Source organism: Schistocerca cancellata, chromosome 2 (assembly GCF_023864275.1).
Source record: "Schistocerca cancellata isolate TAMUIC-IGC-003103 chromosome 2, iqSchCanc2.1, whole genome shotgun sequence".
In the NCBI taxonomy this organism is placed as follows: Eukaryota; Metazoa; Arthropoda; class Insecta; order Orthoptera; family Acrididae; genus Schistocerca; species Schistocerca cancellata.
Window position 1 is genome coordinate 1114192880 of NC_064627.1, and position 27651 is coordinate 1114220530.

The window sequence follows — 27651 nt, forward strand, 5'->3', positions numbered from 1 at the left end:
ATTCAGGCATATATTGTATGCCACTGTTATACAAAACCAGAATGGTTCTTTTGACCATTGGCTGTAATGGAATTTCACGAGATGTGGGACGAAGTAGTATGTTGCTGGACTGTGTATTATAGTTAAGACTGTACAACACTAAAATGACCTAATCCTAGAATAGCCTTGATGAGTCTCCTGTACAATAAATGACCGATTTAACTTTTATATTATGAGAAATGCACTGAAAGCTCCACAGTGAAACAGTTTTGAAAGTCCAAATTCCATATTGTAGGAAATGAATTTTGTCAGCTTATGAGAGACCAAAAATCTTAGGATGTTTTTAGTCAGATTATTGGACCAAATTTTAGTTTTGAAATAATACAATAATTTCCGCATTCCTCTCTCTGCATTCATTTTTACTACGTTCAGCTTCTGTTTGTCAACACTTCACTCAAATGTAAGATACTTTCTCCATTTTCACAGAACTTTTAACACGGATCCCAAATCACAGTGAGTCGCTAACTTTATTCTCGTATTGTTTTTGTTCTCTCACATATGAAATTTAGTTTAACTTAACTGTTAACTGCATATAGACAGCTTATTTTGAGTACTGTGCAAACTCTGAATAGTTCATTAATAGTGACAGATCACCACCATTGTTGTTGTTGATGTGACAATAACTTCTTCTTCTTCTTCTTCTTCTGTTGAAACACTGGTTTGTTGCACCTCTCCACACTAATTCATACTGTGCAAGTCTCTTCATCTCTGCATAATGCCTGCAACATACATCTATTTCAACCTGCTTACTGTGCTCGAATCTGGTCTCCCTCTACAAATATCAACTACCACCACGCACACTTCCCACCATTACTAAACAAATCCATTTCTTCTCAGTGCTGCATATACGCAACATGAAGTTTCAGTAATCTATAAATATAAAAATCATACACAGAGAAGTTGTGAAAGCCTTTTAACACATGCATGATGTGTTTTGTATAATAAGTTCAAATTGACTGCATTTTTTGAAGTTAAAACTGCATTTTTTATGCGCACAACACTCGGAAGAAATGGGTTAACAATTCTTTGATGACTCATGATATGTGTTCAATCACATATTGCCTTCTTTTAGTCAAGTTGCAGCATAAATTTCTTTTTTTCCTATTTTGGTTCAGCGCCTTCTCATTAGTTATTTTACCTATCCATACAATCTTCACCATTTTTCTCTAGCACCACATTTCAAAAGCCACACCACAAGAAGAGAATTAATAAGCTGGAAGAGAAGCTAAGCTTCAACGTATAATGTTGATCTTTAAGAACATCACACAAATATGCCAGTAAAAATTTTATTAACAACATAAATGTCTGATCTTCTGGACTCGAAATTCTTCTAAATGGTCATCCTCAAAGAGTTGATTCTTAAATGAGAGTCAAACGTTTTGTGAATTAAGAAATTCATCGTACATTCTCGCACATAGTTCATCTTGCGTAAAAGGAAATCTGCTTTGAATGTAACGCTTTTCAAATCACCATTCGCAATATTTTCCCGCGACCTGTTAGAAATAGGTTCGTTTCAGCAGCTGCAAGAGAGCGCCAGATAACATGCGTCACCGCGCTTGCGCAGCTACGATGACACAGGAAGCCTATATGTTTGTACATGTAAAACATTAAAAGATCTTACATATGTCATAAAAGAAACAAGACATCAGACGATACTTCAAGAGCGTCGGAATTTCGCGAATCATACTAAAATGCAGAATTCGGCGTAAAATGCACATTCGTATGTAAATTTTCTTGGAGTACCAGTACTGTATTATCTCATGTTTGGTTCTTTATTATGGCATAATGCCACACGTGCACTTGAAATGCAGCGAACAGTTGAAACTAGCCAATAGTGTGAAACTAAACACTTCGTTTCAAATAAATTGACTTCCTCAGCAGAAAAGATTAATTTTAAGCCAAATCTCTTTAGCAAACCGGCAAAAATAACTTCATTGTTCTGTAAGGCAATTAATGCTTGACTGTCAGAAAGGTGGAAATAAAATCTGAAACTAATAACATATTTTAGCCTTCCATTATTATGCGAACGTATTTTAACTCATTTGATAGCTCCCGGCCACAAAAATCTGTTTGCTTATCATTTAATGTGAGAGCAATAAACGAAGAGGAAACAACAAAATCACAGGTCACGTGAAGACTCCCCACCTCAACTCAGACTGCTCTGTGCATCAGCCTAGATTTACTATGAAATGAAATGAAGTCCCATGCTTCTCTACAGAGCGTACGGGAACGATGCGGGAGACCCGCACTGCCTTACTAGGCAAGGTCCTAATGGAGGTGGTTTGCCGTTGCCTTCCTCCGACCGTAATGGGGATGGATGATGATGATGATGATGATGACACAACAACACCCAGTCATCTCGAGGCAGGAAAAATCCCTGACCCCGCCGGGAATCGAACCCGGGACCCCGTGCTCGGGAAGCGAGAACGCTACCGCGAGACCACGAGGGCGGACCAGATTTACTATACCGGGGCAATATTAAGTAGTGGCGCGCAGCCACGCCTCTGTAACCAGAAGCGGGAGAAGGTATTACTCATACGCGACTCAACTGCGCATGCTCAAGAGCCCGTCCGTAACAGCTCAAACGAATCTAATTTAAACAGTTGTCATGTCACGCTCATCAGAGGCAATTTGTTGTTATATAGCATTGCATGGTCTTCCTAAAGCTTTTGGCATATTTTGCTGTTGGCAGACGCTTGTATGAGCACTGTTTTGTTGTTGTATACGGCGCATTTCCTTTGCAACTTAAGTTTTATTTATTTATTTTTTTTTTTGTATGTTTTGTTGCTGCAGTATTATTCTGCAGTAGCGGGATACAGTAACATTCTTTGTTAGAGTATTTGTTCTTACCAGTCAACATCACAAAAATTTAACTGAAAACTAAAACAATGAAAAATTCCCGGAATTCTAGACAATTCCCGGGTTTTTCCAAGTTTTCTCCCGGATGAAAAAAATCCCCGGGTTTTCCCCGGGTCATATACACCTTGTTAACCCATTTTCAAGACACTATCCTTTCTGTTCAAACACTCATCCAAGTAATTTGCTGCCTCTGACAGAATTACGATACCATTGGCAAACCTCAAGTTTTTATTTCTTCTCCCCCAACTTTAATTCCCTTTTCCCAATTTCTCCTTGATTACCTTCATAGCTTGCTCAATGTAGTGACTAAATAATGCTAGGGTAGGCTTTAACATGTTTATCCCAGCACCTACAGAATTACAAAGAGTGAATTCCAGTCAGTGTCGTCAAAATCTTTTTCTAAATCTACAGATGCTATAAACACAGGTTTACCTTTCTTTAACTTATCTTCTAAAGTGCCACAGGCCCAGCAATGCCTCGGATGTTTCTACATTGATCTGCAACACAAAATGATTTTGCCTAAGTTGGCCTCTATCAGTTTATCCATTTTTCTGTAAACATTTTGTGTCAGTCTTTTGCAAGCATCATTTAGTAAATTGTTAGTGCAGCAATATTAACAACTGTCAGTACCTGCCTTTTTTCGAATTGGAATTATCACATTTTATAATTACATACATATTATAAATCTAAGGGTAAGCTGTGTCACCTGTCTCATGAATCTTACACACCAGGTGGAATCATTAGGTTCTGGATGTCAAATTAAATACCTTTCAGTTGTCAATTTTCAATCTTATTTTCTTGAGCAAGTAGTTTCAGCATTTCAATACGCCATCTTCTGGGCCCTGACAGGCGTGTAGGAATAATCTACCTCACTTGTGATCATTACAACAGGGGCCAGCAATACTGGTATTAGTACATATTTGTTACAGTGACCACACTTCAACCATCACCTGCTGGTAGGTGATGGTTGAAATGGTCACTGTAGCAAATATCTACTAATAAGAGTATTGCTGGCCCCTGTTGTGATCACACGCTAGGTAGATTACTCCTACACGTCTGTCATGGGACTGAAGAAGGCATATTAAAACACTAACTGGTTGCCCAATAAAATAAGGCTGAAAATTGATGGCTGAAAGGTGTTTAATTTGACATCCTCTAACGAACAGCTGAGTCTGACACCATCACTAAAAAGATGAACATACAGTGTGTCATTAGGTCCTGGTTTGTTCTTCCAAGGATCTCAATAATTCTGAGTGAAAGTAGTACTTCAGATGCTTTTAATCCCTTTAAGCCTTTCAGAGTCCTGTCGAATTCTTCTCGCAGTATCATGTATCTCATCATAACTTTGTCTACATCCTTTCTATATCGTCTTTTGTTCTAACTCTGAAGACAATAAAAGACACTTTTGTGAGAAACCAACAACTATTTATTAGGTCATGGTGTGACAGCATAAAAACAGGTAGAACAATACTGTTTAGTGAGACGTACAAGACTGCAAGGCAGAGTCGCTGCGCGACCATATAAAGAGCATTTGCCTGCCCAGGGCCACTGGCTAAAGGCTGCAGACAACTGAGGCCCTGACCATAGTCATTGGCCTGTATAGGACTTTAGTAGCCAAATGGTCAATTACTCACGCTCAACTGTTAGATATGCACCATGATTGAGAAAGAGGTGGTGTAGTAATGTACGTATGGGTCACTATACCAGTCCGTCCTTAGGGGAAAGAGTGACCAAATACCAGTTCCTCCACAATGCTCTGATGGCTAAAACATACATACTGTCTGAAGTGGTTGTCCTCAGTGTGAACAGTACCCAGTCCACGTGAACCAGAAAGGGCTGGAAGTGGGGCATGTGCAGAACTGTGCTCTTTCCCTCCAGCAAAGCAGGTGGGTGACCCCAGCACCCCATAGACAGGGGTCATGTCAACATAACGACCCTGCACTTAGTGCCGTGAGCTGAGAAGCCAATGTCCAGAGATAACTGAGGAGGGCAGAAGGTGCCTACATCAGTGTAGAAGATGCCTTCACCAGTGGAAGGGTCACCTGCATCAGTGCAGGAAGTGCTTGCAGGCACACTGATGAAGCCCAGCCCCCCCCCCCCCCCCAAATGAGAGAAGACACTGCAGAGGCAATGAGACCAAACTGTGTCACCGGTGTGTGGCCAGTCACATGTGGAAAGGCTGGTGAGCATCTCAGGAGGGTGTGTGGGCGCAGCCCAAGTGGCGTGTGATCCACAATGAATGACAACACCAATGAAAGAGGCACCGACACGGCAGTCTCCACTGATTCATCAGTACCCACCCGAATGCACAGCCTGATTAGAATGATGCAGCTGATTGCAATGGATGCCACAAGGAGTTCACTGGAACACACCATGAACATGATACCCGCACTGCCTATGGATTATGCCTTCTATAAAAATTCAGGTGTCTCCTCTACCAACACATGGTGTGGATGATGCCTGAAATCCAAAGTGGGTTATGTCCTAACCCTTGGGCCCAGATATCAGTTCTGGGTACAAATAATGGTGTCGGTGCTGCTGCAGGACACCTGTCTGGCTGCAGTAGATGGAGCAATATCCACAGCTGCTAAGCTAACAACTATTCAGCCAGGCTCTTGTCACCAACCGGAGTCATTCCGTAAGAAATTTCTGCCAGATATTGTGAGACATTTGTAAATTCACATTTTGAAAGCCCACATCTAGCCATTCTGCCTAACCATTGGATTGCGGATGAACCGAACACGCCATGATGGGGCAGATGCAACTGTGTGAGCAAACATCTCTAAAGGACAAAGCCAAAAATTGAAGGCCATTTTTCAAAACCACCATACAAGGTAGGCCTTCAATAGAAAAAATGGCTGACAGCATCTTGACCCTTAGAAAATGCACGAATAACCAACAATCAAAGTGTCTCTAAAAAGGTCCAGCAAAGTTGATACGGATTCTTTCCCAGGGTACTGCGTGCACTGGCCAAGGGGAAAAAGCAGGGTGTGATGCCACCTGTTGAGATGAATGCTTGCAGCAGGCTGTAATTAGGCACTCAACCTCACGAACAGTACCAGGCCAAAACATATCCTGATGTGCCAGTCTTTAGTGCAGGGGGGGCTTCCCAATTATCTTGATGTAACAGGCTGAGAATCTATCTACACACTGTTGGGGAAATCGCAACATGAAGAGTGCCTCCTTCCATTGACAAGATGATAACACTCTCTAACACAGAAACACAATGACAAATTATGCAAGTTTCACAATGGGTTGGATACCTGGCCTGGCAGACAGTTGAGTCACTCATGTTGCATCATGTGCACAACTTATTGAAACACTGGGTCCATAGCTACTGCAGACAACGGAGCTGGTAATGGGAAAACTATCAGCAGTCTGTCTTGCTTCCATGTCATGTTGGAAACACAATACTACTACTTAATTAAACAATGGGTCAAACCCCATTGGCAGCTGAGACAAAACATCCATATTTCCATGCTGTGAAGTAGGGTGGAAATGGATTACACAACAATATCTTAATGAAAGTAAGGCCCAAAATTGGAGGTGATGAGTGGCTTTGTCAGGTAAAGCAGCTGAATGTTGAAACAAGGAAACTAAAGGTTTATGATCTATGACCAACTGGAATTTTGTATGGTTAAAGAAGACATAATTTTTTTTTTTTTTTTTTTACAGCATTAATAATCACAAGGGCTTCTTTTTCAAGTCGCAAATAGTGCTGCTGAGCTGCTGTGAGTGTGGCGATGGGGCAGAACTGTCCCCCGTCTCATACTGGGGCACATCTGTGGCCAAGACAAAATGTTTACCAGGTTGGAAGGCTGCAAGACAAGGCGTGGAGCGTAATTTGTTTTGAAGCTGTACTAATGCAGGCCGCGAGGCTGGCGACCACTTGAAACGAATGTTTTTACAAAGCAACTGGTGCAGAGGGTGAGTCAAGAGTAGCTGCACATGGAAGAAACCTGTGATAGTGTGCTATTCTACCAAAGAACACCTGTATATCCTGCAAATTGGTCAGACAAAGAAAAGATGTAATAGAGGCAACTTCTTGTTGCAGAGCTTGAACAACCTGCCTGGAAAGTTCGTGACCAAGATAGACACCAGAGGGTTGAAAAATTTTTATCTTGGTACGACTACACTTAAGGCCTGCAATTAGCAAAGTAGTTAAGACAGAATGGAGGTCATGTAAGCAATATTCTGTCATAGCACCCGGTACTACAATATCGTCAAGGTAATTGATGCAGGAAGGAACAGCCATTGTGAGTTTCTCCAAAAAGCGTTGAAAAATAGCCAGTGTGCTAGCCACTCCAAACATTATACACTGATACTGAAGAAGACCAAAGAGCATGTTCATGACAAGCAAATGCTTGGACAAGTCATCTAATGGAACCTGCGGGTAGGTCTCAACAAAGTCAATTTTGGAAAAGAAATGCCCCCGGCCAATTTTGCAAGTAATACATCAGTTCAGGACACAGAGTATGTGTATGTGTCAATAAGGACTGTGCATTGATGGTATCTTTAAAAGTCTCCACAAAGTCGGAGCCAACCTGACATTTCTTTGACAGTCACCAATGGCATAGCCCACTACTTTGATGAAATCAGTTGAATAACGCCAAGTGACATCAACCGGTCCAATTTGCACTCGCTTGCGTAAGGGCACAAGTACAGGCCACACCCAATAAAAATGGGGTCGAGCCGAATTCAGAACATAACAAATATAGGACTTGGTAGGGAACTTGATCACATACAAGACGTACAGTGTCAGCAATGAAAAATTCAAAAGCAAAGGAAGTGTTTAACCCAAACAAATTCTCAGTATGCAGATCATTAACAACAAAATATGTGATAGGATGGACTACAAATTTGGCAGTCATGGTGGCAGTAAATTGACATGAAGAGGAATATGCTGTTCAGTGTAGCTCTCCAGATGGTGTCCGACAAGAGCCAATGGTGGGGAACCCAACCACATGTGCATTTGGGAATTGAGGAGTGAAAAAGACATTCCAGTGTTCACTTGTAGTAACAATGGTTCATTCAGCACAGACATTTCAAAAAAAAAGCTTATGCTGACCTACAGACGAAGATGAAACAGAATGAATGTCTATGTCCTTTTGTTCTGAGGATGGCTGAAACAACAAATAAATGAATTGTGGCCTCTCTTGTGACACTTGTGGCATGACGACCACCACCTGAAGCATGGAGCTCTCTCATGTTGCAAAGCAAGAGGGGCATGACAGAAGTGCTGCACAGTTTCCTTGTTGTTTTTGCTGACGGGGTTGCCACTGCAGCATGGTTTCCTGGTGTGCATGGCATTGACTTCCTCTTCACTGGCGAACCTGTTGCTATGTTCCGATGTGGTTCACTAACAACAATGGCAAAGTCATCCTATGCTCCATTTTGGTGGCCCACAGCACAGGACACTTTTTGACTGAGCAATCTTGAAGGACAGATTCTCCCACTGAAGGACTCTGACAAACCATCTTGTTGGGCACTATGCGGATGATTCAATCTCTAACCATGGAATCGGCATAGGATGCCTTAGATGTTTTAGTAATAGAGCAACACTTAAACCTCAAACCCTACAGCTCCACCTTCCGAGCCCAATAAGACTGATGTACCTGCTCGTCACACTGGTAAAATTCTGCACAAGAGACAATGACATCGGCGCACCTGCGATAATAAGAAGACAACAAATTACATACTTCACCAAAGGAGAGCGAAGCCGGTTGCTGCAAAGGGGCCAATTGACACAAGAACTGGTACATGTGAACTGAGGCATCATCCTAAATGCAATGCAGTGCCGGCAGAGACATTTCCCGTAATCAACTCAGTTTACTGCAAAGTTGTCATATGACAGAAACAGCCACGAGTGGACCAGAGACTGGAGTCAGAACAGTCAAGGTATCCACAAATTTTTCCAGGGTGGCTATGTTGCTGCTGGTGGAGTAGTGACCGAAATACTGGCTCCATGGGAATGTTATGTAGAGAAACCGTCTCTGAAGTTGCGCACACAAAAGTACAATTCATCACTACTGGCAATCTAACTCTGAACATAACGGAAAACATGGTTGCAAGAAACCAACATCGATTTATTAGGTCACAGCATGACAGCATAAACAATGTAGAACAATACAGCTTGGTGACTTGTACACGACTGCCAGCCAGAGCAGGTACAATACCGTATAAAGAGCATTTGCCGACAGAGGTTGCGCCGCTGTCTATCGGCTGCACACGACTGAGGCGCTGACCACATTCAGGGGACTCTGGTGGGGAATGTGGAGCAGCAGACTACTCAAATATCTGGCACACGCCATGGTAGTGGCAGCAGAGGTGTAGTAACGTGTAGGTTACTACAGTCTTTAAGTTCATTTCCCTTGCATAGCCCTTCTAATAATTCATTCACATCCCCCTTAGTGCAAGATTGCCACCTGAGCTCTTGATGTGCACAGAACTGTTTCTCTTCTCTTGAAGTATCTCTTAATTTTCATGTAGGCGACAAATATCTTTATCTCAGTCATGCATGCTTCTATAGCCTTGGATATATTCTCCAACATCAACAAAAGCAAAACGAGGATAATGGATTGTAGTCGAATTAAATCAGGTGATACTGCGGGAATTAGATTAGGAAATGGGACGCTTAAAGTAGTAAATGAGTTTTGCTATTTGGAGAGCAGAATAACTGATGATGGTCGAAGTAGAGAGGATATAAAATGTAGACTGGCAATGGCAAGGAAAGTGTTTCTGAAGAAGAGAAATTTGTTAACATTGAGTATAGATTTACGTGTCAGGAAGTCGTTTCTGAAAGTATTTGTATGGAGTGTAGCCATGTATGGAAATGAAATGTGGACGATAAATAGTTTGGACAAGAAGAGAATATAAGCTTTCGAAATGTGGCGCTACAGAAGAATGTTCAAGATTAGATGGGTAGATCACATAACTAATGATGAAGTATTGAACAGAATTGGGGAGAAGAAGAGTTTGTGGTAAAACTTGACTAGAAGAAGGGACCGGTTAGTAGGACATGTTCTGAGGCATCAAGCATTTTTGTGTATATCTCCTGTGGCCACAGGGCTCTGTTTGTAGGCTTCAACAAGGTCCAGTGTGAAAAAAAACCTGCAACATGAAAGATGATGTGAAATTTCCAATGTGTCATGCTGGGTAGTTGTTTTGCAATGACAGAGGATTCAGTACTTTATGATTATTTCACAGTCACCATCTGACTTCTTTGCCACCATGTGCATCAGTGATGCTCATGCGCTTTTCTGTATTCTGTCAGGCTGAACTACTGCCATGAATTCAGCATTGGTGATCCAAAGTACATTGGACATAACCTCCGCTGGAGGGGCCTGAGGCAAAGAAGGTAGATCAACACCTTCAACCCATTACATGCAGTCTCCCATCCTTCATCAAAGACACCAACCACTTTCTCGAACGCCTGGAATCCTTACCCAATCCGTTACCCCCAGAAACCATCCTTGTAACCATTGATGCCACTTCCTTATACACAAATATCCCGCACGTCCAGGGCCTCGCTGCGATGGAGCACTTCCTTTCACGCCGATCACCTGCCACCCTACCTAAAACCTCTTTCCTCATTACTTTAGCCAGCTTCATCCTGACCCACAACTTCTTCACTTTTGAAAACCAGACATACCAACAATTAAAGGGAACAGCCATGGGTACCAGGATGGCCCCCTCATACGCCAACCTATTCATGGGTCGCTTAGAGGAAGCCTTCTTGGTTACCCAGGCCTGCCAACCCAAAGTTTGGTACAGATTTATTGATGACATCTTCATGATCTGGACTCACAGTGAAGAAGAACTCCAGAATTTCCTCTCCAACCTCAACTCCTTTGGTTCCATCAGATTCACCTGGTCCTACTCCAAATCCCATGCCACTTTCCTTGATGTTGACCTTCACCTGTCCAATGGCCAGCTTCACACGTCCGTCCACATCAAACCCACCAACAAGCAACAGTACCTCCATTACGACAGCTGCCACCCATTCCACATCAAACGGTCCCTTCCCTACAGCCTAGGTCTTCGTGGCAAACGAATCTGCTCCAGTCCGGAATCCCTGAAGCATTACACCAACAACCTGACAACAGCTTTCGCATCCCGCAACTACCCTTCCGACCTGGTACAGAAGCAAATAACCAGAGCCACTTCCTCATCCTCTCAAACCCAGAACCTCCCACAGAAGAACCACAAAAGTGCCCCACTTGTGACAGGATACTTTCCGGGACTGGATCAGATTCTGAATGTGGCTCTCCAGCAGGGATACGACTTCCTCAAATCCTGCCCTGAAATGAGATCCATCCTTCATGAAATCCTCCCCACTCCACCAAGAGTGTCTTTCCGCCGTCCACCTAACCTACGTAACCTCTTAGTTCATCCCTATGAAATCCCCAAACCCCCTTCCCTACCCTCTGGCTCCTACCCTTGTAACCGCCCCCAGTGTAAAACCTGTCCCATGCACCCTCCCACCACCACCTACTCCAGTCCTGTAACCCGGAAGGTGTACACAATCAAAGGCAGAGCCACGTGTGAAAGCACCCACGTTATCTACCAACTGACCTGCCTACACTGTGATGCATTCTATGTGATGCATTCTGTGTGATGCATTCGCATGAATGGACACAGGCAGACAGTGTTTGTTGGTAATGAGGATCACCCTGTGGCTAAACATGCCTTGGTGCACGACCAGCACATCTTGGCGCAGTGTTACACCGTCCGGGTTATCTGGATACCAACCTATCCGAACTCCGGAGATGGGAACTTGCTCTTCAATATATCCTCTCTTCCCGTTATCCACCAGGCCTCAATCTCCGCTAATTTCAAGTTGCCGCCACTCGTACCTCACCTGTCATTCAACAACATCTTTGCCTCTGCACTTCTGCCTCGACTGACATCTCTGCCCAAACTCTTGTCTTTAAATATGTCTGCTTGTGTCTGTATATGTGTGGATGGATATGTGTGTGTGTGTGTGCGAGTGTATACCCGTCCTTTTTTCCCCCTAAGGTAAGTCTTTCCGCTCCCGGGACTGGAATGACTCCTTACCCTCTCCCTTAAAACCCACATCCTTTCGTCTTTCCCTCTCCTTCCCTCTTTCCTGATGAGGCAACAGTTTGTTGCGAAAGCTTGAATTTTGTGTGTGTGTTTGTGTTCGTTTGTGTGTCTGTCGACCTGCCAGCACTTTCATTTGGTAAGTCACATCATCTTTGTTTTTAGGTATATTTTTCCTTCGTGGAATGTTTCCTTCTATTATAATCATTTTATACTCATTTGATTGCCTTTTGTCTGCTTCATTTTTATATTTTCTCCTTTCATCAATTAAATTCAGTACCTTGGGTGTTATCCCAGGATTTCTATTGCAGCTTCTTTTCTCTTCCTATTTGATCCTCAGCCACCTTTACTATTTCATTCATCTTCTATTGTAATAATTTCCCATTCAGTTAATTGTTGCCTAAAGCTCCATATGAAACTCTCAACAAACTCCAGTTCTTTCATTAATTTATCCAGGTACAGTCTACCTTTCTCCAGTTTTAATCAGCAATTCATAACCAACAAATTATGGCCAGAGTCCAAATCTGCCGCTGGCAGTATTTTGGTGTTTAAAAACTTGTTTCAGAATCTCCCTCTTACCAATTCTACCCTCAAACCTTCCTGTGTCTCCAGATCTCCCCTACACGTACAACCCAAGTGTCTGTAACGATTGAATTAACAGACAGAGCTTTCTGTTTCATACCTCATTCTTGTACAGTAGTTCCTACACCCGTGGAGAGTGAGTGAATACGTGCGCGCGGGTGTGTGTGTGTGTGTGTGTGTGTGTGTGTGTGTGTGTGTGTGTGTGCGGGCGCACTTGTGCCTGCATACACACATTTCCGCCAACACAACAGTACAAGTGGCTAAACAAAAAGTTTGTGAGACAACTATCACCCAACATATGTGCAATGGTTATAGTAGTTGCTGTTCAATGAGGAGCTAAGAGACAGATAACTATCTCAGTTCCCACACCAGCTCCACCTACTGGTGGGGTCTGAAGTGACCAATTAATTCTTGCACTCCACAGCAGTCACACTTACAGAAAGCACTACATCTTACAGGCAATGATACGTGAACTAGAGTTGCAAGAACTGCAAACAGAATATCAGAGGTTGCAGCTCCAGAAGGTTTTATTATACAAAGCACATCGTAAATGAGCACTACATGCACCAGATTGCAGTTTTTAGAACACTGATAGGATAAACAGGATCACTTACAGCACACAGGTTAAGGAATGAACTGCTTTTTGCAGACCTGGCAGTATAAATCCTCACCTCCATCAGAGATGGAGGTATGTTGTTATCATGGACACTTTGCAGGCAGGCCATTGTTGATACAGCAGACCACCAGACCCTAGCTGTGAAATGCAAGTAGTAGCCCACCACGCCCAGAGGGCGAGCCTGCCAGCAATAACAACTTGGACAACAGCAGCAGCCTGGCCAGCAACTGACACCCAGTGGTTTACAGATGAAGTTGCCAAGCTGCTGTTTCAAGTTGACAAAGATTTCAATGTAGGTTTACTCCCATGGGCACTCTTGTGGCAGTGCAGGTTAAGCAACAGCTTCAGTCTATGTGGAAACAGTTCCCCATATAACAATCTAGGGCTGAGTGACATTAAATTTGAACCTAGGTTTATGGAGAGTTTCTGAGTGTTGCTTTCTTGTCACCAATAACACTCACCCAATTAAAAGACCTGCATTTTCTGTTCTCCTATGGTCTCATAAGACATACTTGGAGCCAGGACCTGTCAAACATAGTAAAAATGTATAGCCAGTTACTAAGAGCAGTGATCCGACTGCACATTTCTTACACAACTACCTCTATTCTTGTGCCTATAACTGGATCTATCAATTACATGTCCAGTGAATTTGCCTCAGGCCCCTCCAGCGGAGGTTATGTCCAATGTACTTTGGATCACCAATGCTGAATTCATGGCAATAGTTCAGCCTGACAGAATACAGAAAAGCACATGAGCATCACTGATGCACATGGTGGCAAAGAAGTCAGATGGTGACTGTGAAATAATCATAAAGTACTGAATCCTCTGTCATTGCAAAACAACTACCCATCATCATGACACATTGGAAATTTCACATCATCTTTCATGTTGCAGGGTTTTTTTTCACACTGGACCTTGTTGAAGCCTACAAACAGAGCCCCGTGGCCACAGGAGATATACACAAAAATGCTATCACATAACCATTTGGACTGTTTGAATTCCCCTACTGGTTATGCAATGCTGCATTGATTTTAGAAAGATTGGTTGATGAGGTGCTGGCACCATCTCTGCCAACAAAATATAAATACCATCTTTGAGAAATATTCCGCTGCTTCATCAACTATGGAGTGCTACAGAATCCTGCCAAATATTTTACCACTGACCTTCAACAGATTCAAAATATCTGCCATTGGCACAAGGTGACCCCCCCCCCCTCCCCCTCCATAATAGGTTGCCACTGCAAGAGTATCCATTCATGGTGACAGTTTAAGATTGTGTTGATACCTAGGCATAACAAGCTTCTACTTCTCACTGCCCCAATCCAGGAATCAACCCACACAGTCCTAACTGCCTCCACAGCAAATGGATCAAGAGCTGTTATGTGAAATAACAAGCTACATGAGGTGTCAAGAGGCGATCCAGGTAATCAGGGTGTGGGCTGTACTGTTGCCTTATATGGCTGCTGGAGCTCCCTTGGTATCTTTCAAGGTGCTTCAGCCCGTTCTATCGGTGTCGTTCTGCAGCACCATATCTGGGAACCCATTGGTCTTTTTCTACAAATTCTGACAGGAAACCTGCACTCTTGGTCACCATTCTGTACAGGACTACTGACTATCTATGACACCATAAAATCTTTTTGGTTGATAGACAAAGGTCACAACTTCACCATATACACTGACCAACAGACACTGACATTCACATTTTTGCCGCCCCAGAACAACTACCTTCTACTTCACCTGAATCAGGCTGTTCCAGCTTGTGTGCTCGACTGTGAGCTGGGGAGTGCCTGCGAGGCACCACCTCTGCTGTGAGCTGCAGTTATATGGGCACGCAGCTGTGGCAATCATGTGTACAAGTTAAAGGGCTGGGCAGGGTATAAAATCACAAGGAACAGCAGTTGCACTCTTAAGTCTGCCTCAGGCATGGTTGTTTTTGAAAGCATTCTAATTCTAATTTAATTTACATGAAATTAGTCAGAATTATAAACTGAAAGCCATAAAAATTTAACAGGTAGCAAGGTATGAGCTGGCTATGTGGAAGTAGTGAGTAAAACAAATTAACAAGTAACCTTTGTACAATCAACAAAATACTTTTTTCTTTACAGATCTTTTGTGACAAGTGCACTTATATCAGATGACGTCTTGTTTGCTGCAGCAGTGTGCAGCATACTCTTCACTGTAGGGTCCTGAAGCAATGACCTTCCTTTGCTCTACACCCTCTTCACTGCAAAGAATAGCTGCTCACAACAGTGTGTTGACACGAGCATGCACATAATCCCAGCTGCATTCCTATGTAGCCTGGGGAATGTTTCTGTCTTAACATTTTGATACTACTGGGACAAATTAAACAATTTTAGTACCTGTCCCTTAACAGTATTGAATTCTGCAAATCAATTAGTTCTAGTTGCACTGTAGGTGGCATGTCAGGTAAAACTGAAAAAGAAGTACTGAACACCTGCAACTCTTCTTCTAAAAAGTTCATTTCTTGGAACTCAAAACTATTTATTATTTGATTAATTATATATTTACAACTTACAAAGGAAACATCAGCACGCAAATATAGAGAATCAAGATGAGCGAAGAACGCCAGATTTCCGTTATCCATTTGCCTCTCAAGTAAACAAAACTTATCTCTGAATGGCCTGAGTTTGTCACATAGACATACTATCAACAAATCTTTCCGCTGTAGTGAGACATTCAGGTACCACACACACACACACACATACACACACACACACACACACACACACACACACACACACACACACACACCAGTACCTGGAAGAAACCTTTCGAACTGACAATAGTTGACACCACACCTCCATTTCGCACAAAATTTAACACTTCACTACAATGTTCATTACATGACAAAGTTATTAAGTTTTTGCACACAACGCTGCCTGACATGAAACAGTGTGTACTGTAGATGTCCTTTCCAAAATCTCTTTTCAGTTCATATTTTAAGTGAGAGAGAAAGTCTTGCAGATGTGTAACCATTTGTGGCACACTGACTGTGGCCACAGAATGGAGGTTTTCTCCATGGCAAGTTCACGCTGTCCACAGACTCACATAAGGCTTCAAACACATCAAGCCCTGTCATGTAATCCAGTGGTACCATATCTAGCAGCTCCCCCATTAACTTGCAGTTGCGTGCCTACACCACATAAAAAATAGTAAGTTGAGCACAATCAGATATAACTGGGTGCTCATCAAGTGTGAAAGATAATGCTGTGAACTCAGGGCTTTCTTCCTGAGTTGAGCCTCCAAACCAGTTCTCTTTCTGAGAATTTGATGGGACACCATTTGCTTTGAGAGACAAATTCAAAACTTGCTAATTCTCTTGGATCTATGCACTTTGCTATTGTTAAGAGCCATAATTTAACAAGAAGTCCCAAAGAAAATGTATTGCCTGTCAGTGCCGTGATGTGAGCTACTTTGTAACTTCCACACAGCTTCACTTCAGTTTTCTTCAGCACCATTCAGCTGAAATGAGTAACTACATTCAAGTGATACAAGAACGTTTTTTTCATACAAAGAATCCTCTGTCAAAATATTTTTTTAAAACTTACACCTTACTGAATGTTGCCCTTCAAATTGGAAACCAGCTCATAGCGACATCCCCTTCCATGTGATCATAACCTACTGCACTAGGGGCTTGGGAAGGCACTGTAAATCTTATTGCTTTGCATAAACAAGCATTTTGTGACAACAGGTACCATGGGCCTCCGCCTTTCATTGAAGGAATATGTTTCTTTTGATGAAGCAGGAAGTGACCTTCCACAACAAGACACTTGCTACTGTCACAACTACACATCCATAAGAACTAAACAGGCAGAGGCAGAGCATGAGCATATGCAGCATAAGCTCCCCTCAACACTGCACATCGAACTGGCAGTGATCACTCCTGCTCATGGAGTGCTTGCTGAAACAGAATGATCTGAATTTCACTGCCAAATACACAACTACTCTGTTTAGAGTCATCATTGTATCACAACCAATATATTTCAACACTGCATAACAACACTAAACAGGCAAGGCACCAATGTTGCAGTATGCTGTGATGAATCCATAGGCCGACTGTGCCTGCACATGACAGCATCACTACACTGACTGTCATCAAGGCATCTATATTGCGAGGGCACTGTTGACATAATGCTTTTTATGGCCTGGTGTGCAGTAGCTCTGACACCCATCAACCCAGAAATGCATCTCCTGCTAGAAGCGCAAACTGACATCACATGCACATTTTGCATACCAGCGTGTGGGTCTTATAGGCTACCTAATTCTCACTGCAGCACAGTAGTTGCAAATGTTACTCATTATTCCATTGTGTAAGTAACACTGTTCTCTACTATTAACAATCTATGCATGTTTGTACACCCCACAAAATGATATACATGTCTTTCTATATAATTCAACGAGCATTTTGTGGGAACTCCTGAACTTAGTATACAAGACAATATAGCTTTGTTTTATTAGCTTCTCTTCTCATTTACTGAACTAATGTAATGCCAATACAGCATGCAGCCAAAAGCAAAGTTGATAATATTCAGTCAGATCAGTCACAGAAACTTTTCCGTTTAGTACACAACTAATTCTGGACTAAAGTCTGGATCAGGAACAGTGGCAGTCAACATGATTTTTTTTTTACCGTTCATAGATTGAGAATGCATCAGTTTCATGCAGCCAACGTCTGCAATCTTGCTTGTTACAAAAATTTATCTATTTTCCCCTGAATATGTTGTGATTTCCAAGGGTGTGGTTAGGCTGGAACCCAAGAGCACAGATTATAAATTTAATAAAAATTATTCCATTCCGTTGCGGCAACCAGTTTCAGATTACTTCAGAATCAAAACAGCCTTGGTTGCAATATTATTTAATATGAATGACGTGTTTCACCTTTTTTGAGCATTATCAGATCACATAAAAGTAGCTAAATATATACCCATCTGTCATGAAGCCATATAAAATGGAAAGTGGACATTTTATATGGCTTTAAAATGGATTGGTTACACATCCAGCTACTTTTACACAATCTGATCATGCCCAAAAAAATGGTGAAACATGTCAATGATATTAAAAAATTTCACGACCAAGACTGTTTTTATTCTGAAATATAAATTTCATCTTCATTGCCACCAAATACATTTTCTTCTGAGTATGTCACAAATTAATAAGATTGGAGTTAGGTTAGAATGTGACACTTTGTCCAAGTTGGCAGAACCAACAAATGTGGACCCTGATGACAGACTGAGCCGCAGCTCAGCACCAGAATAGGAGTTTTACTTCTAAAAATAAATTAATAATCTTTGTTTCTTCTGAATATGTCAAAAATTAAAAGGTTGTAGTTGGGTTGGGACAAACGAGTTATTTTCCCATCATACCTCATCCACGAGCTGACAAAACTGCTGTATGAAAACACCCACGAGTGCCACTGTCTTTTACTAAATTCTGATGTAGAAACAGACTGGCAAAAATTCTTTCATTTGAGGCTGTTTCTCCTTTGGAGAACCAATGACGGAATCAAGAAGAAAGCACAATTTATTGACCCTGTCCATTATCTAAAAATAAATAAATAAAAAATAAATGAAGTAACAAAAGAAAAAAATTAAGTTCAACATGTCACTCTAAATAATTAATATCATTCATTATGTTGTAGAAATTATGTAAGTTTTAACTGTGTAAGGAGGTATATCCATAGTTATGTGTAACAGTTAAAAGTGGTGAAAACAAGATTTAACACTTATGCAAAATTGTTCTCACAGCTGTTCTCTGTGTCTCTCATGAAAAGATTACTAGTAGCAGGCAGATTCCTCTGTAATGGACTACTAGTGTAATAGAATGTGAATTAGAGACAGGACAGACCACCTGCAAAGCACTTAACATATCTATTACTATTTCTTGGCAAATTTAAACTGTGTACCAGACTGGAACACACCCCAAAACTTTGCCTTTCATGGACAATGCTTGTATTGACTGAGCTCTCTGGACGAGACTTGCTACCTGCCCTCATAGTTTTACCTGTACCAATATCTTTCTCCCAATTTCCAAACTTCACATAGGCTCTCCTATATACCTTACAGGACTCGATATATATTCAGGTAATAGACTTTTAGAATAACCTTTAAAAAATGGAAGAAAGGATATTGCAGAGATACGGCTTAGACACAGGCTAGAAAATAGTTTTCACTGCAAATATTTCACTTTATACCAGATGAACCATGGACCTTGCCGTTGGTGGGGAGGCTTGCGTGCCTCAGCGATACAGATGGCCGTACCGTAGGTACAACCACAATGGAGGGGTATCTGTTGAGAGGCCAGACAAACGTATGGTTCCTGAAGAGGGGCAGCAGCCTTTTCAGTAGTTGCAAGGGCAACAGTCTGGATGATTGACTGATCTGGCCTTGTAACAATAACCAAAACGGCATTGCTGTGCTGGTACTGCGAACGGCTGAAAGCAAGGGGAAACTACGGCCGTAATTTTTCCCGAGAGCATGCAGCTTTACTGTATGATTAAATGATGATGGCGTCCTCTTGGGTGAAATATTCCGGAGGTAAAATAGTCCCCCATTCGGATCTCCGGGCGGGGACTACTCAAGAGGATGTCGTTATCAGAAGAAAGAAAACTGGCGTCCTACGGATCGGAGAGTGGAATGTCAGATCCCTTAATCGGGCAGGTAGGTTAGAAAACTTAAAAAGGGAAATGGATAGGTTAAAGTTAGATATAGTGGGAATTAGTGAAGTTCGGTGGCAGGAGGAACAAGACTTCTGGTCAGGTGACTACAGGGTTATAAACACAAAGTCAAATAGGGGTAATGCAGGAGTAGGTTTAATAATGAATAGGAAAATAGGAATGCTGGTAAGCTACTACAAACAGCATAGTGAACGCATTATTGTGGCCAAGATAGACACGAAGCCCACGCCAACTACAGTAGTACAAGTTTATATGCCAACTAGCTCAGCAGATGACGGAAATATATGATGATATAAAAGAAATTATTCAGATAGTGAAGGGAGACGAAAATTTAATAGTCATGGGTGACTGGAATTCGAGTGTAGGAAAAGGGAGAGAAGGAAACGTAGTAGGTGAATATGGATTGGGGCTAAGAAATAAAAGAGGAAGCCGCCTGGTAGAATTTTGCACAGAGCACAACTTAATTATAGCTAACACTTGGTTTAAGAATCATGATAGAAGGTTGTATACATGGAAGAACCCTGGAGATACTAAAAGGTATCAGATAGATTATATAATGGTAAGACAGAGATTTAGGAACCTGGTTTTAAATTGTAAGACATTTCCAGGGGCAGATGTGGACTCTGACCACAATCTATTGGTTCTGACCTGTAGATTAAAACTGAAGAAACTGCAAAAAGGTGGGAATTTAAGGAGATGGGACCTGGATAAACTGAAAGAACCAGAGGTTGTACAGAGTTTTAGGGAGAGCATAAGGGAACAATTGACAGGAATGGGGGAAAGAAATACAGTAGAAGAAGAATGGGTAGTTTTGAGGGATGAAGTAGTGAAGGCAGCAGAGGATCAAGTAGGTAAAAAGACCAGGGCTCTTAGAAATCCTTGGGTAACAGAAGAAATATTGAATTTAATTGATGAAAGGAGAAAATATAAAAATGCAGTTAATGAAGCAGGCAAAAAGGAATACAAACGACTCAAAAATGAGATCGACAGGAAGTGCAAAATGGCTAAGCAGAGATGGCTAGAGGACAAATGTAAGGATGTAGAGGCTTATCTCACTATGGGTAAGATAGATACTGCCTACAGGAAAATTAAAGAGACCTTTGGAGATAAGAGAACCACTTGTATGAACATCAAGAGCTCAGATGGAAACCCAGTTCTAAGCAAAGAAGGGAAAGCAGAAAGATGGAAGGAGTATATAGAGGGTCTATACAAGGGCGATGTACTTGAGGACAATATTATGGAAATGGAAGAGGATGTAGATGAAGATGAAATGGGAGATACGATACTGCGTGAAGAGTTTGACAGAGCACTGAAAGACCTGAGTCGAAACAAGGCCCACGGAGTAGACAACATTCCATTGGAACTACTGACGGCCTTGGGAGAGCCAGTCCTGACAAAACTCTACCATCTGGTGAGCAAGATGTATGAGACAGGCGAAATACCCTCAGACTTCAAGAAGAATATAATAATTCCAATCCCAAAGAAAGCAGGTGTTGACAGATGTGAAAATTACCGAACAATCAGTTTAATAAGCCACAGCTGCAAAATACTAACACGAATTCTTTACAGACGAATGGAAAAACTAGTAGAAGCCGACCTCGGGGAAGATCAGTTTGGATTCCGTAGAAATACTGGAACACGTGAGGCAATACTGACCTTACGACTTATCTTAGAAGAAAGATTAAGGAAAGGCAAACCTACGTTTCTAGCATTTGTAGACTTAGAGAAAGCGTTTGACAATGTTGACTGTAATACTCTCTTTCAAATTCTAAAGGTGGCAGGGGTAAAATACAGGGAACGAAAGGCTATTTACAATTTGTACAGAAACCAGATGGCAGTTATAAGAGTCGAGGGACATGAAAGGGAAGCAGTGGTTGGGAAGGGAGTGAGACAGGGTTGTAGCCTCTCCCCGATGTTATTCAATCTTTATATTGAGCAAGCAGTAAAGGAAACAAAAGAAAAATTCGGAGTAGGTATTAAAATCCATGGAGAAGAAATAAAAACCTTGAGGTTTGCCGATGACATTGTAATTCTGTCAGAGACAGCAAAGGACCTGGAAGAGCAGTTGAACGGAATGGACAGTGTCTTGAAAGGAGGATATAAGATGAACATCAACAAAAGCAAAACGAGGATAATGGAATGTAGTCGAATTAAGTCGGGTGATGTTGAGGGTATTAGATTAGGAAATGAGACACTTAAAGTAGTAAAGGAGTTTTGCTATTTGGGGAGCAAAATAACTGATGATGGTCGAAGTAGAGAGGATATAAAATGTAGACTGGCAATGGCAAGGAAAGCGTTTCTGAAGAAGAGAAATTTGTTAACATCGAGTATAGATTTAAGTGTCAGGAAGTCATTTCTGAAAGTATTTGTATGGAGTGTAGCCATGTATGGAAGTGAAACATGGACGGTAAATAGTTTGGACAAGAAGAGAATAGAAGCTTTCGAGATGTGGTGCTACAGAAGAATGCTGAAGATTAGATGGGTAGATCACATAACTAATGAGGAAGTATTGAATAGGATTGGGGAGAAGAGAAGTTTGTGGCACAACTTGACCAGAAGAAGGGATCGGTTGGTAGGACATGTTCTGAGGCATCAAGGGATCACCAATTTAGTATTGGAGGGCAGCGTGGAGGGTAAAAATCGTAGGGGGAGACCAAGAGATGCATACACTAAGCAAATTCAGAAGGATGTAGGTTGCAGTAGGTACTGGGAGATGAAGAAGCTTGCACAGGATAGAGTAGCATGGAGAGCTGCATCAAACCAGTCTCAGGACTGAAGACCACAACAACAACAACCAGAATGTGTGCTATTTTGAAACTTCCTGGCCCAGGAAGAACCTGAAGAGCTCAAGTGGTAAGAATACTGCCTGTTAAAGGTAAGGTTCTGGGTTTGCGTCCAGATCCAACACAGTTTTAATCTGCTGGAAAGATTCAAAACAGTGTACATTCCATTGCAGAGTGAAAGATTCATTCTGAGAACTACCTTTACTCTTATGAGGACAGATACTATTACACTATTCTTGCGATTTGCTGTAAGCACAGTTCATTCGAGTACAGAAGTTCCAAATTAAACGAGTACTGAAGCAGTTGAAGTGACTATTGTTACAATTCAGCAGTAGTTATTTTTCTTATTAAACAGCTATGGTTTGTTGTGGTTCTTCAATTTCTCACGGCGCACATCGTGACCAAAGAGTTCACAGGTGAACAGCCAGAAAACCTGGCTGTTCATCCATGAACTCTTTCGTCAGCTATAGTTTGTTGTTATACCCAAACATAAAACTGCACATAATTAGAGGAGAAGGAGATTAGTGTTTAACATCCCGTCGACAATGAGGTCGTTAGAGATGGAGCACAAGCTCAATTAGGAAAGGATTGGGAAGGAAATCGGCCGTGCCCATTTCCGGCACTTGCCTGAAGTGATTTAGGGGAATCAAAGAAAGCCTAAATTAGGATGGCTGGATGCCGGTTTGAACTGTTGCCCTCCCAAATGTGAGTCCAGTGTGCTAACAACTAAGTGATTGACGTGTAGTTGGTGTATGACGCAATGACTATCAGAGGTGACAGTACCTTTGATAGGGTGGGAAATGACTGTCTTGACTGTAGTAGGAAGTAATGTGACGGTGCATGAGATACATCTTGTACCTGAGCCCACACAGAGCAGGGACTTGAGGCTTTACTGGGCCATTAGAGGTGTTTGTCAACATCCAAGAATCAGAGGAAGCAACCACAGGGTCAAGAAAAATGTCTGATGGTAATATGACAGGAGTGAGGAAGTGTGAATTATGTGGTTAGTAATGTAAATGATGTGGTTAGTATCTTCAATGGATTAGTTGATCAAAGTGAAGAATATTTCTTTGGGAGTGTAATAAGCAGTAACAATTGAGTGACGAGTGAAGATGGATTTGTAGATCTATGCAAGCAGGAAAAAAAGGTGGGTGTACGGGTGGGTTTGCAGTATGAGGAGGAAGACATATTCAGGTGATAGGTTTTTGGAGTGACCTCATGTTTTGTGAATTTGTAGAGGGCTGTGTTGGACTTCAGCTGAAGGCAAGTCATTACATTCCCCCATCATGGTATCATATCACTCCAACTTCTTACAAGGAAAACATAAAGATAATTAAACTATTTTAAAATATAATATTTTTAGCATCGATTAAATCTAACGTAAAGCATTAAAAGCACAGTTACTGATATAGCTTTTGTGATCCAATCACATAGTGATGCATCATTTCACAAGAGACCTATTCTGACACTGAAGTATACCATTTTTAACATTTCTTTTAGTGAAATGGGCCGTGGTTCATATCTATTTCCCAAAAGTTTTGGAAAAAGTAATGTATATCAGAATGGTTGAGAATGTCTGGCATGAGATTCTTTGTCCGTCAGTAAGGATTGCAGAATGACATTTTCGCTGAATAAGCGGTCCACCCTTTTACCAACCATATATTAAAATACTTAAATGGGGTAAATAAATAGGCATATCCATATCACTTCAGGCAGGGGGGTTACCTTCATAGTCTCTGATGTTACTGAATTTAACATAAGTTAAAATTTTTGTTTTCTCCAAAAAAATTTCTGCCCCGAGATACAGACCCTCCAAAGTTGACACTGCAAACACCATTTTGAAGATGCGAATTTCAGAAACATTTTTAAAATGCTGTATCTCTGTAAAAGTTCTAGATATATTGTTAGAGTTTTCTTTATTTGATAGATAATTGCTTTATGATAACAATGGTATCCTCTGTTTAGACATATCTGTAAAAGTTCTTTTACTGTCACCTTTTGGATTTTTTTAATAACTTACAGAAATTTTATTTTTCAAAAATGACAATCCAGAAAAGTTAGATATTTTTCTGTTGATTAGTGCCATGTAGTACTATATTCTCTGTAAAGGAGAGCTTCCAGTTTTAAGTTGGATAGGTTTTATTTTTAAAAATCTTTTCTTTAACTTTCAAGGGTAATGTATGTCCTCACTGAAGTTGTTTCTTAATAATTTCTTCGTTACAATGTTTATTTCTATTGTCTTTGATGCAGCTATTTCTTTTCACTTTCATTGTTGCAGATATTTCTTTCACTTTGTTGTAGTTTCCTGTCAATTTCTTCATAATGGTTGTTCACTGCAGGTATATGTATTGTAGTTTTTCAGTGCTAATTTGTTTACTGAAGAGGCTTCTAAAAAATCTGAGAGCATGCAGTGAGTTCTGTATTTTTGTGGGGAATTTGCCAGTGGATACAGTTGCAGTGTGTTTTGTGAAAAGGACTGTTTGAAATGTCTTCTGACCGGGGCTACATGAAAGTGAAGTGTGCTGACTATTTGCGTATCCATAAAAGAGTGATATACAAGACAAACAAAAAGCAGACTTTGTTCAGGTTAGGAAGAAGTATTCTCAGCGAAGATGTTTCCAGGGGCGACATTTTGTGTTCTAAATGTTTTGACAGAACAACAACAATGATAGTATCTCAACAAGGTGAAGCCTCCCATGGTGCAGATGAGGCAAGTTTTGCATCAATAGAGGAAGAACTAAATACCCTGAATCAGAGGCAACTACAGAGGCAGGTGTTAGTCCTATTAAGAAACCATGGTCAGTGAAGTCGAGTCATCTATGCATCAAGAAAGGGCTGAGAAATTAGTGAAGCTATGGATGAGAACACTACACCAAAACTGACCACACTCTTCAAAGTAGAAATTTCATCTTCAGAAGAAAATGAACCAAAGCAATCTTGTACTTCTTGCCAGGAATTTTTCACAAATATCAATTCATATGTTGAATACTGTGCATCCTACAGTGAAAAGGTGCAAGTTTTAACTATTATTCCAGAGACTTTTCAATGAAAACAATTTTGAACCACGTTCCATCAGTATCAAAGTACATGGCAGACAAATCAAGGAATGTGTAGTCTGCAAAAGGTGCCTTTGGAAGACCAGGTCCCTATTATGGTCATCCTGTAGCAGCAGCTCAAGTTCAAATAGTGCAGTCATTTTATCTGGAAGATAAATGGGACTGTTCTCACCAGAGTGCCAACAAAAAAGACACTGTAACAGTTGGAGGTCAAAAAGTTGTGAAAGTGAAGAGGTACATGACTCAGAGTATTAAAGAAACTTTTGCAATTTATAAGTGCGACAATACAACTTCACATATGGGAAGATCAAAATTGTATGCACTACGACCTAAGTGGGTAGTTCCACATTCTGTGTCATCTACAGTAAAAAATTCTTGTTAGCTGCATCAAAGTTCTCTACCAAAAAGCCATCAAATCATAAACCAAGAGGAAAAGGACAAAAATTATGCAACCTATGCATCCATGCCAGCCAAAATTGAAACTTGAAGATAAAAGTAATGTGTTTTCAACACTCAAGAAAACAGCAAATGTAACTATCACAACAAATAGAGTTTTTACTGGGTGATAGCCATCTGAGAGGTGGTGGTTGTTGTTGTTGTGGTCTTCAGTCCTGAGACTGGTTTGATGCAGCTCTCCATGCTACTCTAACCTGTGCAAGCTTCTTCATCTCCCAGTACCTACTGCACCCTACATCCTTCTGAATCTGCTTAGTGTATTCATCTCTTAGTCTCCCTCTACGATTTTTACCCTCCACGCTGCCCTCCAATACTAAATTGGTGATCCCTTGATGCCTCAGAACATGTCCTACCAACCGATCCCTTCTTCTGGTCAAGTTGTGCCACAAACTTCTCTTCTCCCCCCAATCCTATTCAATACTTCCTCATTAGTTATGTGATCTACCCATCTAATCTTCAGCATTCTTCTGTAGTACCACATTTCGAAAGCTTCTATTCTCTTCTTGTCCAAACTATTTACCGTCCATGTTTCACTTCCATACATGGCTACACTCCATACAAACACTTTCAGAAATGACTTCCTGACACTTAAATCTATATTCGATGTTAACAAATTTCTCTTCTTAGAGGTGTTGCTCACGAAATAATAAATGCCAACAAAGAGGTAAGTGCCCTAGGTTATATCAAACCACATGCTCGCAATGACCAAGTACTTTCAACAATAACCAATATTCCACAACAGATAACAAACGAAGACTACATCGTGATCTGTGGTGGTTCAAATGATGTTGCACATAATGAAAATTTGCATGCTGCTAATGTCTTAAAATCAACTCTAAACCACCTGAAGCATTCCAACGTAATTGTAGTTGATATTCCACATAGGCACGACTTATTACAATCCTCGTGTGTAAACAAGGCAGTAATTGCAACAAATAGATGTTATGCGGATATCTGCAGGAATTTCACAAATACTCATAGGATTGAAACTCACAAATTTGGCAGAGAACTTACACCACTCATGGTCTTCACCTTAACTGGTGTGGAAAAACTCATTTAGCGACTATAATTTACGATGTAGTTGCAAAGGCGAGGAGCAATGTGGCCACAAAAGAATCAGATTTGATGGAAGAGTGAACCAGTACACAAAATAATTACAGGAGTGGATACAGGCAGACTACATTGGACAACTGGATGGTGACAAAAACAAGAAAAAAGTGTGTCTTTCCAATCTGCAAGTGTGTTGAAGCAGACTAATTTGGAGAGATGGGTATTGAAAAATGCATTGCCCAGACCTTCAATCGAAACTTCTTTTTTAGAGAAAAGAGTGTAACCACTTCTGCTAAAGAAAAACTTGCAATTTAGCACCAGAACATTAGAGGCCTAAGTAGTAAGATCAATGAGCTTATAAGCAATACACATGAGCCACAAGGTATAGATTATGCCCATGTTTTATGTTTTAGTGAGCACCATATTAATTCTGGTATAGAAAAACTTATTATAA

General features: G+C 41.1%; 1 long non-coding RNA gene across 1 annotated transcript in view; it reads right to left on the bottom strand.

The window, feature by feature from the left end:
- Positions 1-381: 381 nt before the first annotated feature.
- The window catches only part of LOC126163139 (uncharacterized), a 34367-nt gene continuing 7097 nt past the window's right edge, over positions 382-27651 (bottom strand). Inside the window, exons 2-3 of the long non-coding RNA XR_007535165.1 lie at positions 3331-3395; positions 382-758 (exon numbers count right to left, since the gene is read on the bottom strand). This is a non-coding gene — a long non-coding RNA (uncharacterized LOC126163139). The remainder of the gene's footprint in view (positions 759-3330; positions 3396-27651) is intronic.